This window comes from Podarcis filfolensis (genome assembly GCF_964270895.1).
Source record: "Podarcis filfolensis genome assembly, chromosome: 4".
NCBI lineage: Eukaryota > Metazoa > Chordata > Lepidosauria > Squamata > Lacertidae > Podarcis > Podarcis filfolensis.
This window is the reverse complement of record NC_139607.1, coordinates 42,274,176-42,282,384: the sequence shown is the minus strand read 5'-3', so window position 1 is coordinate 42,282,384 and position 8,209 is coordinate 42,274,176. Positions and strand designations below refer to the sequence as shown.

The 8,209-nt window shown below is 41.1% G+C and overlaps 1 long non-coding RNA gene across 1 annotated transcript; it reads left to right on the top strand.

Annotated features, from left to right (window-relative positions):
* The first annotated feature begins 734 nt into the window (after positions 1-734).
* On the top strand, positions 735-7,773 carry LOC310762031. Its single transcript, XR_014547811.1, has 3 exons — positions 735-1,274; positions 2,129-2,191; positions 7,187-7,773. It is a non-coding gene; the product is annotated as an uncharacterized lncRNA (long non-coding RNA).
* Positions 7,774-8,209: the final 436 nt, after the last annotated feature.

The window sequence follows — 8,209 nt, the reverse complement described above, 5'->3', positions numbered from 1 at the left end:
CTAATCTTAGAATATGTTCCATATTCCATTCCTACTAGAATGCACCTAAACATTTCTACAGCTATGCAGTGCCAGGGGAGAAATGGCTAATGTCAGACAAGTTGCCTTTTCGGGAAAGTTGCTCACCATTATAGCTCTTTCCACTGAGAAACTGACAATAAGGAACCACAGTGGTTTCCCCGGAACACAGTTTGAAAAGCATTGTTTTAGCCACTATAGATTTAATGTTCAAATTTTTGCTAAAGGAAATGGATAAACTGATTTGGCTGTTGTACACCTGATGTGCAAGGGAGCCTGTTTATTTGTGGAGAAGCCTTCCTGCTACAGCAAGCTATTCATAATAGGGCCACTTGCTAAATCAAAATGTTTGCATACAAGCCACCCTACCTCTTTGCAGCCACTGCATGTTAGCACAGGCAACTTCCAATTTACACGAGGGAGGGGGTTATGTTCCAAGGCACCACATGTTTAAGTGAAATCGCATATATTTGAAACACCATTGAAAAAACCTGCAAACACCCCATTCCAACCCTGCCCTGCCCCCATTCCGCCTCTTTTGTGACGTTTTTAGGTCACTTCTGGGTTCAGCGCAATGTGCACGTCTGCAATCACACACATATTGGACATGCCTAAAACAGTTGCTGCCTGTATTATGAAGGGGAAAGCCTTGATTTATAAGTGTTTGTGTGTGTACGCACGCTTCATCCATGACAGGCATACCTGAGCATAAGATGTTCCATGAGAATCATGGCCTTATCATGTAAAACCTAAAGATAAAAAAGAAGGCTTTAATGGTGAAATTTCTGTATAGAAGAGCAATAACAGAGAAACGATCCACTTCAATGCATGATCACATAGGCCTGAATAAAATGATTCATTTCAGCTAGCACCCAGCATCAAATTTCAACTATGCTTAGAATATTACTTAGAAAGTTGAGGTAATTTGAATCTCTTTTAGTATTTTAAGTTTTGTATGTTTAAAGTAGGGTTGTGAATTTTTCTTGTTCTTACTGTTTTATCTTTTGTTAAACGCTTTGAGGTTTTCTACAATCAAGTGGAGTTCATTTTTTATGAGATAAAGAACAAAATAAATAAATACATGTAAATACAGGAGGCAAATAAGCCTAAATAAAGCTGCAATGGTATACACACAAACCTGGCTCGGAGTATGTCCCTTTGGACTCAGTGCGACTTACTTTGAGGAGCCAGCATAGAATTGCCCTGTTAAATATTCTGAAGCATGCTCCATTGTGTTCAATGGGACTTCCAACCAGGTGAGTACAAGATTTCCACATTAGAATTCATTTAGATTTATGAAATAATTAAGCATGCGTTAAAAAAATTCCCTCTAGTATCAAAGAGACTTCTTCTGACTTGAGATATGTTCTTTAGTCAATATACAGACAGACACCCACCCACCCACCCACACCTGTTAGCAGATAAGCTATTCTGGTGTGTGGCGATTGACCTTTTCAACTATGCAGCCTTTCCTGATTGGGTTTAGGTGCTTAGCAGCATTACGTATTTATATGGTCCTCATATCTGATGTAGCAAAGTACATTCTCTAGATAGTAAACCTTGATAACATCTCAGACTTTAGATAAGTTCAATATTTTTCTTTCTGCATCGAAGATTTCCGGGTGCCTCTAGGTCCTTGTGGAACTGGAGAAGCTGAGTCTGTAACATGTATCTTTTTAGGCTGTCTGTTTTGCACCCAGATTAGATCAGAGTTATTGTTAGATTTAAGGGAATCCTCAAATAAATTACGGTAATCGGGAAGATGTCAGATTGGGTTTGGTTTTGCTCTGTGCCTTCCTTGAGTGCTTCTGGAGGGATGTAAGTTTGAATTGTTCTAGTGTATCTCATTTGCCTGGGTGAGGAGGGGATGGAGATTTTCGCCTGGCTGGAATGAAGCTTTTTGTACAAAGATGCACATCCATTGCTGCGCAAAGTTTTGCCAATGGCTTTTCCCACTGCTGGTATGTGGCCCCTGGAAGGAGATATGGTCCTCATGCTAAAAAAAAAAGTTCCCTGCCCCTGATTTAAATTATGGTAATTATTTCTACATATCTATAGTAATCATTTTAAAATTTGTCCTCCTTTGTCCTCTTTCTTGACCACCCTAAAGACAAATCAGCTAAGAGTGAGAGGGGGGAACAGACATGGAATGCAGAAGGAGAGAGACTTGAAGGTTAGTATTATTATTATTATTATCATCCTCCTCCTCATTATTATTAAATTTGTATACCACCCTCTATCTGCAGGTCTCAGGGTGGTTCAAAACGTAAAAACACAATATAATAACACAAAATACATAATAAAAATAAAAACAAGAAAAAACCCAGTAATCTCCCCCCTCCCCAACACACCGCCTGGTTCCTAAAGGTATATAATGAAGGCGCCAGCCAAACCTCCCTGGGCAGAGCATTCTACAAGTGAGAAGCCACTGCAGAGAAGGCCCATTCTTGTGATGCCACCCTCCAGACCTCTTGTGGAAGAGGCACACAAAGAAGGACCTCAGAAGATGATCTCCAGTAGGTTAATATAGAGAAAGGAAGTTATTGAGGTAGACCCGTATGGAAATGGCCTCTTTACATTTGCAGGCAGAGAAATTGTGGGTCCCATTTCACCCTGTTTCTTCAGGGGGAAGGAGAAATTTTCCAATAGTTCCTCAGGGGTGGCATTCACCATTAGCAGTGACAATAGCACAGTTTCTTTTGCTCTTCCTAAGATTTTATTTTGTTATTGTTCTTTCAATGCTTCTACAAGTGGTAGTAGCAGCTCTATTGGCAGCCTGGCCACCATTTTGTATTCCCCACAATGCCATGGGCCTAGCATTATTCTGGGGCATTGTGGAGGAGAAAATGCCAGTCAGAATATTGGTGCCCTTCTTGGGGCTGGGAGAAGTAAGAAAAAGTAAATATCCAAAATGTTCTTTAGGGAATGACTTGTGACAAATTTTGGGTCAGCTCTAATCAGAGCAGAGACAGCCTTGGAGAAGGCACACACTCCAGGCTGGGAAATATATGCCATGGAGAGAATATTTTGGCTGCTTAAAGGGCCTTTGAAGAGGCGAATCAGAGTTCCATCACTCCAAGAAGTAGTGATGGATAATTATGGTGGCATCATCAGGTAGGCAACTGCAGGACTGAATTTTCCAAATGCTTTTATTCAAACTGAATTAGGCAAAATGAGGGAAGTATTGTTTACACAGTAGCAAAGAGACTGATTCCTCAGCTGATTGAAACTCTGTTTTGACATTATTTGGATGGTAGTCAACCAAGTATTACTCACAGCAGACTTAGTGAAATTTATGGGCCGACTTAGTCATGTTCATTATTTCAGTGGGTTTATTCTGAGTAAAACTTAGGTGAATACCACCCTTTGGTTCCTAATTTTTACCTACTGGATAATGTATTTTCCCCTTCTATCTGGAAATTGCCACAAATGCCTATCTGATATTCAGTCCCTTAACTCATTTTAAAGGGTATGCATTAATGTCAAATGGAATGTTTTTAATCAACATATCAAACCCTAGGAATCTGGATTCCACAGGAGACGTCTGTATTTTAGCATGAAATAATGAGAATTAATATAGGAGTTCCAGGACCAAGAAATAAAAAAATTAATACCCGATAAGCAACTTCACATGTATTTTTTTTTACTGCACAAAATACAACATCTGTAGTTGTGCATTTCTTATGTGTCTGGTTATGCACACAACCCTGTAATAGGACTCTTAATAGCAGTGGTTTCAAATGCATAAGTTCTACCTTATCCTAATGTAAATCTTAGAACACTGCCATTATGCTGCCAGCAGTGTTAATGTACAAGGTCCCTCCAAAGTGATGCATTAAGTAAACTGGGTGGAAATCCACAAAGTAAGTAATGGAAAATCATTTGAATTGGAAAAAGCATTGACCTTCATATCAGCCTTTGCGATTCCATTGTATCTCAAAGCAGCTGTTTTCTTCTACATGCAGCTATTCTGTTTGTTGCCATTCAAAATATTTCATCTTCTTGAAATGCTCATTGTCAAAAATATTGTGTAGAAATGCATTAAGCATGGAACTTGGCTCCTCAAACTGGAGGCAAAACAGACTTTTAGCATGAGGCCAGTGCCTGCTGCAAGATGCACAAAGGCATGTGAGCACATGCATAGCATTTCTATACATGTGAAGGGAATTTTCAAATTTTATTATCTGCTGGAAATTGTCATGTGCTGTTTTGGAAGATCACACCATGCAATTGGAATGGGAAGACTGAAAAACCGTCATGCACAGAGTTGCAAGCAATTGTTCTTCAGCAATAATGGAAGGGAAAGAAGTATGAAACCAATAGGTTAGGTGCGCAGAGCCTTTGGACTTCCAGATGTTGAACTACAGCTCCCATCATCCCTGGACATTGGCCAGGCTCACCAGGGCTCATGGGAGATGCAGTTCAGCACCACCCACAGGTTCCCTACACCTGCAATTGGTAATCAAAGGTCCCCAAAACTTATCAAACAAGACATTGTCGCATGGGAATGATTTTAAAAGCTATCAATTTAGGACATCTTATAAAATGTTTATAGCCATCTTCTGAACTGACAAGCATTCCAAACAACTCATAAAGAAACAGATATATTTCATCAATAGGAGAATAAACAAAGAAGGCAAATGCAGAATATCAGAATCACAATTCTTCGTATAACAAATAGTATATTTTAGGAAGTGTCCAACTGGACCATATGTCAACAAAAATGAACATACCGGTAAGAAGAGCCTGCTGGATCAGGCCAATGGCCCATCTAGTCTAGCATGCTGTTCTCATAAGAGCCAAACAAATGCCTGTAAGAAACCTGCAAACAGAACCTGAACACAAGAGCATTCTACCCTGCCCTGTGGTTTCCAGCAACTGGTATTCATAAGCATTTACTGGCTCCAATCGTGGAGTCAAAACATAGCCATAATGGCTAGTAGCTGTTGATAGTTTATCCTCCCTGAGTGAGCCATCCAGGTTAGTGGTCATCACTGCTGGTGTGGGAACAAGTTCCATAGTTTAACTATGGGCTGCATGAAGCAGGTGGCGCTGTGGTCTAAACCACCAATCCTCTTGGGCTTTCTGATCATAAAGTTGGCAGTGAGCCCTCATTGCTTTGTCCCAGCTCCAGCAGTCTGAAAGCATGCCAGCATGAGTATATAAATAGGTACTGCTGCAGCGGGAAGGTAAATGACCTTTCTGTGCTCTCTGGCACTTGTCACGGTGTCCTGTTGCACCAGAAGCGGTTTAGCCATGCTGGCCACATGACCCAGAAAAGCTGTCTGCGGACAAATGCTGGCTCCCTTGTCCTGAAAATGGAGATGAAATCTGCACCCCATAGTCAAATTCAACTGGACTTAAACATCCAGGGGTCCTTTACTTTTACGTTTTGCATGAAGGAGTAGTTCCTTTTGTCTGTCCTGAATCTTCCAACTTTATTCTCTGGGACAGATTCTAGAGACGTTTCGCTGCAAACCACAGAAATTAAAGCCCACCCCCCACCTTTGGTACTGTGTGATTGCTTTGGACCATTTAGTTGGCTTAATTTAGACATCTGGCCATGTAAAAGGGAGTCCGCTTGCCATTGCCATTCTGTCTTGGCCTTACTTCTGGAGTGGCTTGCTACAGTAGACTCCTCAGGCAAGCCAGAAAACAACAGAGATGCCAGTGGAGGTTGACTCTGTGGCAGAAATGAGTGCCTTTTACTCTGCCAGAGTGCCAAAACGTTTGAAATCCCAAAAATGTCAACGGGATCTCTATACTAAAGGGCAGTTTAGCAACTGAACGAGCAGATAAATAAATGGCTTTGTTGCCTGATCATTTTGCCCCTTAGGGTGACTTGCTCCATGCTGTTATCATGGTCATAAAACACTGTTGTGAATGCAAATATCCCATTGATTTAAACACCTTGCAGATTCCCAATGACCCTTGGTTTCTGCTTGTATATATGTGCCTTGTTCCCTCTCCCATAATGTGTCTGGGATGAAAGCCCTGTTCTGTCTGTCTTCCATTGCCTTTTCTTTCCAGTGGCACCTATAATAACCTCTTTGCTTTATCTGTACCCTCTCAGTCATAATGTTGTCCTTCTCCTGCTTACTTGTTCCCCGATTACCACTGAATTCACATGCTATCTGATAAGTGCAGGTATCTTCTTTTCTCCCTTGTAAAAAAAATTGGAAGCAGAAAGTGTTCCTAATTCTGTCAAGAAAATGACTTTCGATCCCCCTCCCTTGCATATTATTCTCGTGAGGGTCAGATGTGAATCAATTTCTGACGTGGGTTTTTTTCATGGCTGTAAAGTGGTAAAATGTGGAGTGCTTTGAAGTTAGAAATGTAATTGTGGAGACATAAAAATTGTATCTATAGCCATCACAGAGATATTTATCTCAAGATGACTGTCTCAGTGTCCTTCAGAGCAATAACTGCAACAGCCGAGAACATAACAGAGGGAGCTGAAATGTTATGACTCATTTACTTCTAACAAGTCTAATACACTTCAGTGAAAACGTATTGCACATGACATAAGGGACTCTCTGATATACTGGAACAAGCTTCAAAGGCCATTGAAATAAAATACCAGCCATTACTACTGCTCAAATATTCTTCAGTGTCTAAATTAGGCCACCAATACCAAAGATTGTAATTGCGTTATTCTCTCTGATTCCTTGTCGCTCAGAGAAATGTCTATGTTTTGCACACTCTTTTGTCCAGGAGGAGTGAGGTAGATAAACCAGGCTCATAAAACATGTTAATTTTTATTGTCATGTGCAACATTACTATTGCAATGTCATTTAAGATGTTAAAATGTTCACACTTTAAATGCATAAAAATACCTGTAATGGCTTCCTCTGACTATGACAGAGGGAATTCAGAGGAAGGCGTTCAGGACGCAATGCAGAATGTCTTTGTGAACGGGGAAGCGGTGGACAATTAATGCTGTGTACACATTGCCGGCATAGGTTGTCTTTTTCTCAGTTTGGATCAAAGCTGCTTTTGGGGGGAAACACATAAAAAATGCAGCATCGATAGATATGGATTGGGACTAATATCATATGTACTACGCTTCCCAAACCAGTTGTGGGAGTGCACTGGATGAAGAGTAAACAGAAGAGGGTACACAGCTTAATTAACCTAAAATTGGGGGTCTCTCTCCTTCTCACTACAGTATGTACTTGGAAATAGGTGCAATACTCCCAGGTGCGCCATCCACGGGCCATCACTCTGGACACGACCAACCAGCAGCAATGGACACAGGAAGCAGCCTTAACTGAGATGAAGTGATTTGCCCTTCTACTCCAGTATTGTTTGGCTACCCGTAGTGGCTCTCCCCAGAGTCTTGGGCAAAAAGCCTTCCCATCACTTCCTTTTTGGTCCTTCTACCTGGAGATGTCATGGATCGAACCTGGGGGCTTCTGCGTGCAAAATGTAGGTGCTCTACCACTGAGCTATGGTGCCTTCTCTGGCAACGTAAGCTGACTCCGCTTGGCAAGGTAAGCCACCTTCATATCGAAGCCATTAATTCAGCTCTCAGTCATCTTATCGTGCTTGCATCTCGAACCTCCAGCTCAGGTTAATGGTTTTAAATTCACAGGATCCCAAGGATGCTCTGTTGGTGAGCCCCTCACCATCTTCACAGGACTGATTCTCCCTGGTCCCTATGGAAAAGCCCAAAAAGTTGTCCTGCTTTTCAATTTGTAGTGCAAACAAAGCCTTTGGTTTAGTCGCCTGTTTCAGTTAGTCCTGCCACACCCAAACTCTCAGTGCCTCTCCCTTTTGTAGCTTTTTGTCCTTGTCCTCCCCTTAATTTGTCAAACGTATTGTGTGTGTGTGCATGCGTTTGTATACACACACATACACTCTACAGTTAATAAAAGACCATTAAATACAGACCATAATCACAAGATTATTTAAAGAAATGTTTCTTTTAAAATGCAATTCTCTTTTATGGCGAAAGTCCTAGAGATGCTGTAGCACATTCAAACACACACACACACACACACACGGGTTTAAATGTGTTAAGAGTAATCATGGAAACTGTCACAGAGCTTAAGGGGGGGTGTTTGCCCAAATCAGGGTTCTATTCTTTGGCAGAAAGCAATACTGTAGTTTAAATTAGTGTGGTGCAGCTGAACCCTTATTTAAAATGTGTTCCACTGACATTGCACGAAGAGGGTGTCTTTGTTTAATA